An 8,637-nucleotide genomic window follows, 5' to 3' on the forward strand; every position below is an offset into this window, starting at 1 on the left:
CTGGGTATATTTCTTGACACACCTATGCTTGAGCTGCAAGTTGCTCTACACTAGGTTCTGGTCTGATACCGAATGCTGTGCTCGAAATTATACCTGTGGCAGATATATGGCTTATATATCTCCCATTGGCTTTGCATGTCAATTGCCTTGGTATTTACTTGGTAATAGGTTTCAGGTTTAAAGATTGTTAAGTCTGTTGAAAATGAGAAACTATTGGGCATGATTCAGGATTTTGTTTCCAACAAAAGAAATGGTGCACCTCCTTCATTTTCTCTGCATTCTTCAAGATCGTTCTTGAGTGACCTCTCTCTCCAGAGGGCGGCGTGATCCTGTGATTGTTAGGTTAGGTGGTGTTGGGGGTGCAGGGGAGCAGATGACTGTGTTGCAAGGCTGTGAGGTCACTGGCAGACACCGGGGAGGCCGGGGCAGCAGTGCAGGTCTGCAGGAGGCTCTAGTGGAGTTGGTGGAGAGTATGGCTTCTCCCACCAGGGCTGTTAAAAAACGGGTTAGCATCAATCTGGCAAACGCCCTGTACAAAATGTTGTACCGCAGCAGCCTGTTCACAGGTAAGATTGTGAAGAAAAATTAACTGGCAGGTGCAAGCAGTAGCTGGTTTTGGCTGGGTTTGATTCAACCCGTGGGTGATCACCCCTGGCTCCCACTAGAAATATTACTAATGTGGATTTGACTCAACAACAAAGGCTGTCAGTCCCAAACAAGCTGGAATAGGCTAGAGTTGAAACCCACAAGGTATTGAAGCCAAGTCATGGTTCTCGCACGTGGATAGCTAACTTCCACTCACCCCTGTCCGTTGCTAAATCTTTGGTAATACTCCAGTCCTTCATATCTCTCTTTAGTGACTCCTCCCATGTCAAGTTTGGTGTACCCCGATCTCTCTTGACATTATCAGCACGCCTTAACCGACCACTATGCACTGCCGCTCTTGGAGGCATGCGTTGTATATGCCCAAACCATCTCAGACGATGTTGGACAAGTTTCTCTTCAGTCGGTGCCACCCCAACTCTATCACGTATATCATCATTCCGGACCTACTCCTTTCTTGTGTGGCCACATATGATATATTCATGTCAACATGCACATCTCTGCTACACCCAGCCGTTGGACATGTCGCCTTTTAGCTGGCCAACATTCAGCACCATACAACATCAAGGTCGAATTGATGTCCTATACAACATCAACATTCAGCACTCCCTTATCATAGAGAACGCCAAAAGCTTGGCACCGCTTCATCCATCCAGCTTTTATTCGGTGACTCACATCTTCATCGATATCACTAATGTGGATTTGACTGTGCCATAAAATAGTTAGGGTTTAGGAGATAATTTTAATATAGTAATATGCTTGGGACATGTGTTTTAAAAGATCGCATGAACGCATAATAATGGCCTAAGGTTAATTAAGATCTCGTTGTTGTATAATTATTAAAATAAGTTGCTGTATAATTTTAGAACAATCATATTCTCTGCAGTAGGTTGGCTTTATACCAATTTCCTGGATTCTTCTGTAAATTTGTTAAAGACATCTCTTAAGTATCCAGGCAGTCCTACAATTTCTAGTTCCATCTTTCTTATTTATGGCATTCAATCATATCGTTTAATCTTATTGAGCTGATATGCTCCTTGCTTTTGGCACAGACTCTGTGCCCATCAGGTTGTGTTTGTGATCAGCCACCAAGCTGGAAAACCAAAGAACTCGCGCTGAATTGCCTCCGAGAAGTAGAAGTCTGTAACTTGATAGGAACTGAACATGAAGCTGCTCTTGTAGAACGGTTATTCGTTTGGGCAACAGTGCTACAAAAGATGACAGTAACTTTCCATTGCTCAGTCGCTGAAAGCAAGGCCAAGGAGTTCTGCCAGATGCTTCAAAGTTTCTCTAGGCCAGAAATATCTATGAAGGGGCAACATTTTGCCTAATCTACTCATACCAAAGTTTACCATGGACCGATCTTGTCGGAAACTCCAGGTGCACCGCAGGGCCTCCGAGAACGCTTTGCAAGCTTGTTGCACGTGTTGGTGCTGGTGCCTGATGGTCATTTTGTAGTTCTCATCTCGGTATAAATTGCACTACTTGTGAACTTCAGTGTGTAAGTTACAGGATATTTCCTTCAGACATGTTGCAGGATGCATAAGTTGCACCCTTTGCACGTGGATGTTGTCTGAACTTCCAGTTCTTGCCACCATCAGAGCTTTAATCATTTGTTTGTTGTACACAACCCAGTGGCCGAAGTTCAAATATAAGCGGTATGAGTGTGGGTGAAGTTCAGACATAAGCAGTATGTGATCTGTGAATAAACTGGAGTAGTTATTTTTCAGGCGTGTAATCAAGCCTGGAGCGAGGTTTCGATCTCAGCCGCGAACCGCTCCATGACCGTCCTCGGCAGCATGACCGGCACGCCCACGGCGTCCTCCCCGTCACCGTCCTTGACGGCCACGAAGAACGTCCCCCCGAGATGCACCTGAGACGGCCCACCATACACCGGCTCGCCCCACCCGAAGTCCACGCGGTGGAACCCGACGTGCCGGAGGTCGGAGAGGAGGAACATGTTCGTCGAGTCGAACGGCGGCGGCCCGTGCAGCGCCAGCATGTCGGCCGCGGACCGCACGTGCGTGGCGGTCGCCTTAGCCTTCTGTATCATGTCCACCACGTCGCCCAGCGAGCTCCGGCCCATGTCGTCGGCGGGCACCGCCGCTCTGAGCGGCACGCATGCGTTGCCGTAGTATCCCGTGGGGAGCCGCAGGGCGGCGTTCCTCCTGAAGCTCGCGATGATGCCGAGCCGCGCGACCTCGCCCGCCGGGAGCGCGAGCGCCACCGTGCGGGCTCGCCAAAGGAGCGCCGCGAGGACCTCGAACGTCGTCGCGGCCGGCGCACCGGGGAGGCGCTTCTTCAGCGACGCGATGTCGGCGAGCCGGAAGACGAATGAACGCATGACGGTGTCGTCGCAGCCGTGGGCCGGGAACGGCAGGGGCGCCGCGACGTCGTGCTTGGTGTGCGGCGCGTCGAGGAGGCCGCGGGACCAGGAAGGCGCGACGGCCGGCGCGGGGAACCATACCCGCGGGCGAGGTCGGCGACGGCTGACATGAACAGGTAAGACTCCCGCGGCGTCGCACATGGCGTGGTTGATGCGCATGCCGAAGACGAAGCCGCCGCAGAGGAGCCGCGTGACCTGGATCACCACCAACCAGGGGCGTAGCCAGGCCCCAGGCTGCCCTGGCCGTATGCACTGTGCCAACGAGGCTGGCCCGGGGCGTGGAGATATCCTGCCTACGCCACTGCCACCAACGGCCAGGTGAGCACACCGCCGCTAGAGCAATCCACGTCGAGGAGGAGCTCATCCATGCACGGGAACGGCGGCGTCAGCCCCCGGCCACCACCGGCAGCCTCCTCGAGCTCGGCCAGCCGGACGCCGGCGTTGGCCTCCGCGAACAGCACGCCCTGGCCGGTGCAGTCCACGACCAGCTTGCCACCTTCCACCTCCCTGAAGCGCCCGGCGAGGGGGTAGTAGTGCACCAGCGCCTCCGTCAGCGCTCGGTCGATGACGTCCACCGGGTCGTCGTCGCCGCGCGCCGGGCCACCGCGGTAGACGAAGACGCCCGGCATGAGCACCCGCAGAGACTCCTTGCTGTCGATGTCTGAGAGGCGCTTTGTTTCCCGGGGTGTCAGTGAGGCCGGGACGACGAGGACTGGTTCTCGCCGGCGCACGGCGAAGGTGAGCGTCATTGCACCCCGCGTGCGTGTGTGCCTGACTCTGTTCTGTAGGTCAGGTGCTCTGTGTATTTTTTGAAGGAGGTGATCGCCTGATGCTGGATCTCTCGTCGTCACTACTGTATTTCCACTCGATCAGCATGCAACCACGAGCACAAAAGTTTCTGCAAGTGCACGCAGCACGCAAATGCTTCTGCAGTGGAATTAGGTACGCATTCGCTTAGCCCTGATTTCTCTTACTAATGGAAATTGGAGAGGAAGGCCTTTTTCTCAAAAAAGGGTACGCATTACTGGCAGTGCAGCTAGTTCATGTATCAATGGGGAGTATAAAACTCTTTATGGGTCAATGATTGTAAAGAAAAAGCATGTCGATCTCGGAAAAGGCCAATGGAGCCAAAGCACCTCGAGGCCGTCTTCAAAACACCATTTTGAGGCGTTCAGAATCGCTGGTTCTTTTTTTGAAAGATCCAGCATCTTGCTGGCTTTTCATTTGATTTAGCAGGAGAGGATGACAAAAAAAGTGTTCTTCTCACTGGTCACAGGCGAACCAGGAGAGCAGCGAGGCCAGCAACAGACTGATGCTGCTGCAAGTATCTCTGAAGATAGGAAAACAGAGACAAAAGGCGGACCAAAAGAAACTGATTTCTACACTCTCACGGTTTGATCCCCGAAAGGGGTCACTAAGCAGGTTGCTCCTGCCAAACGCCATTGCTCCAGCTTACTCCGGATTTGGCTGATCACTCTGCGTGTGCATGGCTGGGTTCCTCTGAAGGTGCACTCATTTCTCGCCAGCCAGATGAACCAGGTTGTGATGATGATGATCGACCTCAGCCCTTTCATTGTCCTTGGCGTTGCCCCGGCGAGCAAGTCTTGGACGATTTGCGTGGTCGCACGGCCGCGTGTCTGGCTGCTTGGGTTCAGCGCAGCGCAGCCACTCCATGCTGCCACCTGACTCCATACTGCTCTCGAAAACGAACATTCCCAGAAGAGGTGGACGGAGGACTCAAGATTTCTGTTGCAGAGGGCGCAAAAATAGCCGTTTACCCAGCCCCGGCGCTGCAACCTATCATTGCACCAAAGGCGATCATGGTGCAGCAGCCAGCTGAAGAATTTCATCTTCCCCGGGCCCAGGCTTTCCAAACGATCGCCTGGAGGTTCGTCGCAGGGTGATCAACAAACTGTAGGTCGTAGGCCGAGCTCGCTGAGTACTCTGCTCCTCCACCTGCTGTCCATTTGATCTCGTCCGGTGCTCCATCATCCAATATAATCCCAGCCAGCCGGATCGCGCGCTGCAAGTGCACAAACTGAGGCAGGATTTCGGTGAGGTTGCCGTGCCGCAGGTCTTGAATCCACTTCTCCCCTTGAAGAGCATCCCTGACCGTCCTGTTCTTCCGGGAGGAGTGTTTAAACAGGTCCGGATATGTGAGACAGAGAGGCCGCTCTCCCAGCCAGTGGCATCGCTAGAAAGAGGCCGTTGCGTCGCTTCGGACGGTGACCAAGGTGGCCGAGGCAAAGAGAGCTTGATCCCTCTCGTCGCACGGCGTGCCAAGCCCCACCCATGGCCTGTTCGGATGCCTCCAGGCCAGCCAAAGCCAGCGCAGCCTGAGCGCACGCGCGAACCGCTCAAGGTCAGGGATGCCTAGACCACCGCGGTTCACCGGCGAGGCGACGACTGGCCATCGAACCTTGCACTTTCCTCCTGACATCTCCTCGTCATGCGCCTAAAGAAATCTTCTCCGCGTCTTGTCGATGTCCTTGAGAAATCTTCACGGCACGCGCAACACAGCGAGTGCAAACGCAGGGAGCGCTGAGAGCACGCTCCTGACAAGCACTCGCCGGCCCGCAATCGGTAGCAGCCGACCCTTCCAACCTGCCAGCCTGGCCCTAATTCTATCCAGGATGTACTGGATGTGCACTAGTCTAATTCTCCCAAGGGTAATTGGAATGCCTAGATATGTAATGGGGAAGCCGACCATCTGCCCTCCGAAATTTTGCAGAACCTGCTGAGGATCGATTCCGTCGCATCGTATTGGAGCCACTGCGGATTTTGCTGGGTTGATGTGCAGGCCGGTAGCGTTTCCAAAACCCTGCAGTAGCCCTAGGATCTTGTCGACCTCCTCGCGCTGCGGGTTGGCGAAAACCACCGCATCATCGGCGTACAGACTGACGCGCAGTCGAGCAGCCCGGGCAGGGAGCAGCTGCAGCTCGCCAGCCGCCGTCGCGGCCTCAAACAGTCTCTGAAGCGGGTCGATTGCGAGGATGAAAAGAAGGGGGATAGAGGATCACCCTGGCGCAGGTCCTTCATGTGACGAATACTGTCACCTTCAATGCCATTCAGCTGACAGGAGGAGGATGATGTCGACAGGAGCAGGGCGATCCAGTCTCACCATCTCGCCGGGAATCCAAGCTGTTGCATCAGCTCAAGCAGGTACTCCCATGAAACACTATCGAATGCCCTAGCGATGTCTAGTTTGAGTAGCAGAGCTGGCTTGTTTTTGCGGTGTAAGTGCTTCACTGTGTTGCAGACATATAAGAAGCTGCCATGGATTCCTTTTTTCTTTTGAAAAGCACTCTGCACTGGTGAAATAAGCTGGCTCATGACACTTGAGAGCCTGATCGATAGCACCTTGACGATCAACTTTGCCACCGAGTGAATGAGGCTTATTGGGCGATAATCCCCCACTTGGGTTGCACCATTTTTCTTTGGCAAGAGCACAATCAGAGCCTTGTTGATAGCCATAAAGTCACCGCAGTCAGGCTATGGAATTTGTGGAACACTGCCACCACGTCTTCTTTTATTGTTTGCCAGCATGATCTGAAGAAACAACCTGAAAAACCGTCTGGCCCGGTGCTTTTTCCGCCGATGAGGCGCATACTGCCGCCCACACTTCATCTTCAGAGAAAGGGTTGTCCAGGCCCTGGGCATTCAGCCTCGGCAAGTCCAGTGCAGCCCAGTTCAGGGTGCATGCACGCGCTCTCTTCTCACCGAGGAGTTCTTGGAAGTTCTCATGGATCATACTTGCCTTTTCATCATGAGATATTACTTGTCTGTCCCCCTTTTGAAAACTCTGAATGAAATTCTTTCTCCTTCTAGAGGTGATCTTGGCCTGAAAAAACGCTGTCCTTGCATCCCCTGCTTTCAACCATGCCACCCGAGAGGCCTGCCGTTTTCTTGCAACGCTCGAGGGCAGCCAAGCCAACGACCTTTAATTTGAGCAACTTCCGAAGATGGAATTCTAAAGGTGTGAGTGTCCTTTTCTCTTGCGCAATATCTAGCTATAGGATGGTTTCTGTTGCCAAGTGAAACTGCATCTTTGTATCACTGAATAGTGTCTTGGCCCAGATCTTCAGGTCAGCAGCAGTTCGTCGCAGCTTGGTCTTGATCCTAACGAATGGACAGTCATGGTTTACTGGCCTTTGCCAAGCCCTATCCACTGTGTCATGAAAGCGCGGGAAGCGCGGCCAGAAACTTTCGAAACGAAAGTGAGCAGTGCGTCGAGGGGCCTCTGCATTCCCAAGCAGCAGGGGGCAGTGATCAGAGCAAGCCGTCGATGCCGCCATCAACGTGTGCTTGGGGTGAAGGTCTTCCCATTCCACATTGCAGAAAAACTTATCTATGCTGACCAAAATAGGGTTCTCCCTCTCATTGCTCCATGTGAATCTCCTATTCTTGCACTTTATTTCTCGCAAACCAGCTTGGTCGATTGCGGCTCTGAATTTTTCCATGATCCTCCTGTTTATGTTGGTGTTGCTCTTATCTCTGGCTTCGTAGATGATGTTGAAATCGCCATTGAGGATCCATGGCTGGCCAGGGGGGGGGGAGCTACCAGGGCCAGTTCATGCAAGAACTCTTGTTTGTGAGTGTCATCCGCCGGCCCATAAACGGTGGTGAGCCAGAAAGCTGAATTTGTGCGCAGCAACTCAACTCTGGCCGTGATGGAGTATCTACCCACTGAATGCGTTGTCAAGGTTGCTGACGAAGAGTCCCAAAATATGGCAGCTCCACCGCGTGTGCCGATCGCCGGCAGCATGACACACCCATCCAAGCGACTACCACCGATCTCCCTGACGAGCATCGGCGACCAGGCATCAATCTTCGTCTCTTGGAGACAGAGGACGACGAGACTGTGTGCGCTAACTACCCCGCTAATCATTGCTCTCTTTGCTGGCGAGTTTAGCCCTTTGACGTTCCAGCTCATGATTGCACAATTGGTGTCATTCATTTGGAAACAAAGCATTTCTCCGGGGGCTAAGATTTCTAATTAAACTGAAGAACAGATTACACTCCTCCAAACTATCCGTGGCGCGCCAGCAACCACCAATACCACACAAAACATGCTGGCTGCGATCGATCCTACAAGCCCTAACATACATGATCATAAAACCTAACTCAATCCAGCTAAAGGCCAGACGCCTCCGGAGCCTAACACGAATTCTACTGACGACTAACATGACTACACTTGAGCTTCTCCAACGCCGTCCGCCCCGGCGAGACCTGCCATGGCGCGAAGCGCATCCACATTGAGACGGGTGAGCCTGGCAATGGCCGCGACTTCTTCCTCAGTGAGTGGTTCATTGAAACGACGGACGAGGGCTTCTGCTGCCTTGACTGTCATCCTATCCTTTGGGCCGAGGCCGCCCAACTCTTGGACAATCTGCAGCGCCGCACGCTGCGCCACCGGCACCGAGGAGTTGAGGGCCGCCTGACGTGTGTTGTGGCGCATCGGCACGCTGGCAGCCCTGGATTTTGGCGGTGCAGCGGGTCGCTTTCGTGGAGCTAGCGCCAGGGACGAGGACGGGCCGCCCGGGATCAGGGGCAGCGCAGGGGCCGAGAAGAGCGCTGATGCTGGTGCATCTTGCGGGGCGCCGGCCAGCTGCAACTGCATGATCTGCTGCGTCACGGCACCAACCTGC

General features: G+C 53.7%; 1 pseudogene; it reads right to left on the reverse strand.

Annotated features, from left to right (window-relative positions):
* Window positions 1–2,200: 2,200 nt before the first annotated feature.
* LOC123087899 (benzyl alcohol O-benzoyltransferase-like) lies at window positions 2,201–3,738 on the reverse strand (annotated as a pseudogene).
* Between the last annotated feature and the right edge of the window lie 4,899 nt (window positions 3,739–8,637).

The sequence above is a fragment of the Triticum aestivum genome, chromosome 1B, assembly GCF_018294505.1.
Source record: "Triticum aestivum cultivar Chinese Spring chromosome 1B, IWGSC CS RefSeq v2.1, whole genome shotgun sequence".
Taxonomy (NCBI): Eukaryota; Viridiplantae; Streptophyta; class Magnoliopsida; order Poales; family Poaceae; genus Triticum; species Triticum aestivum.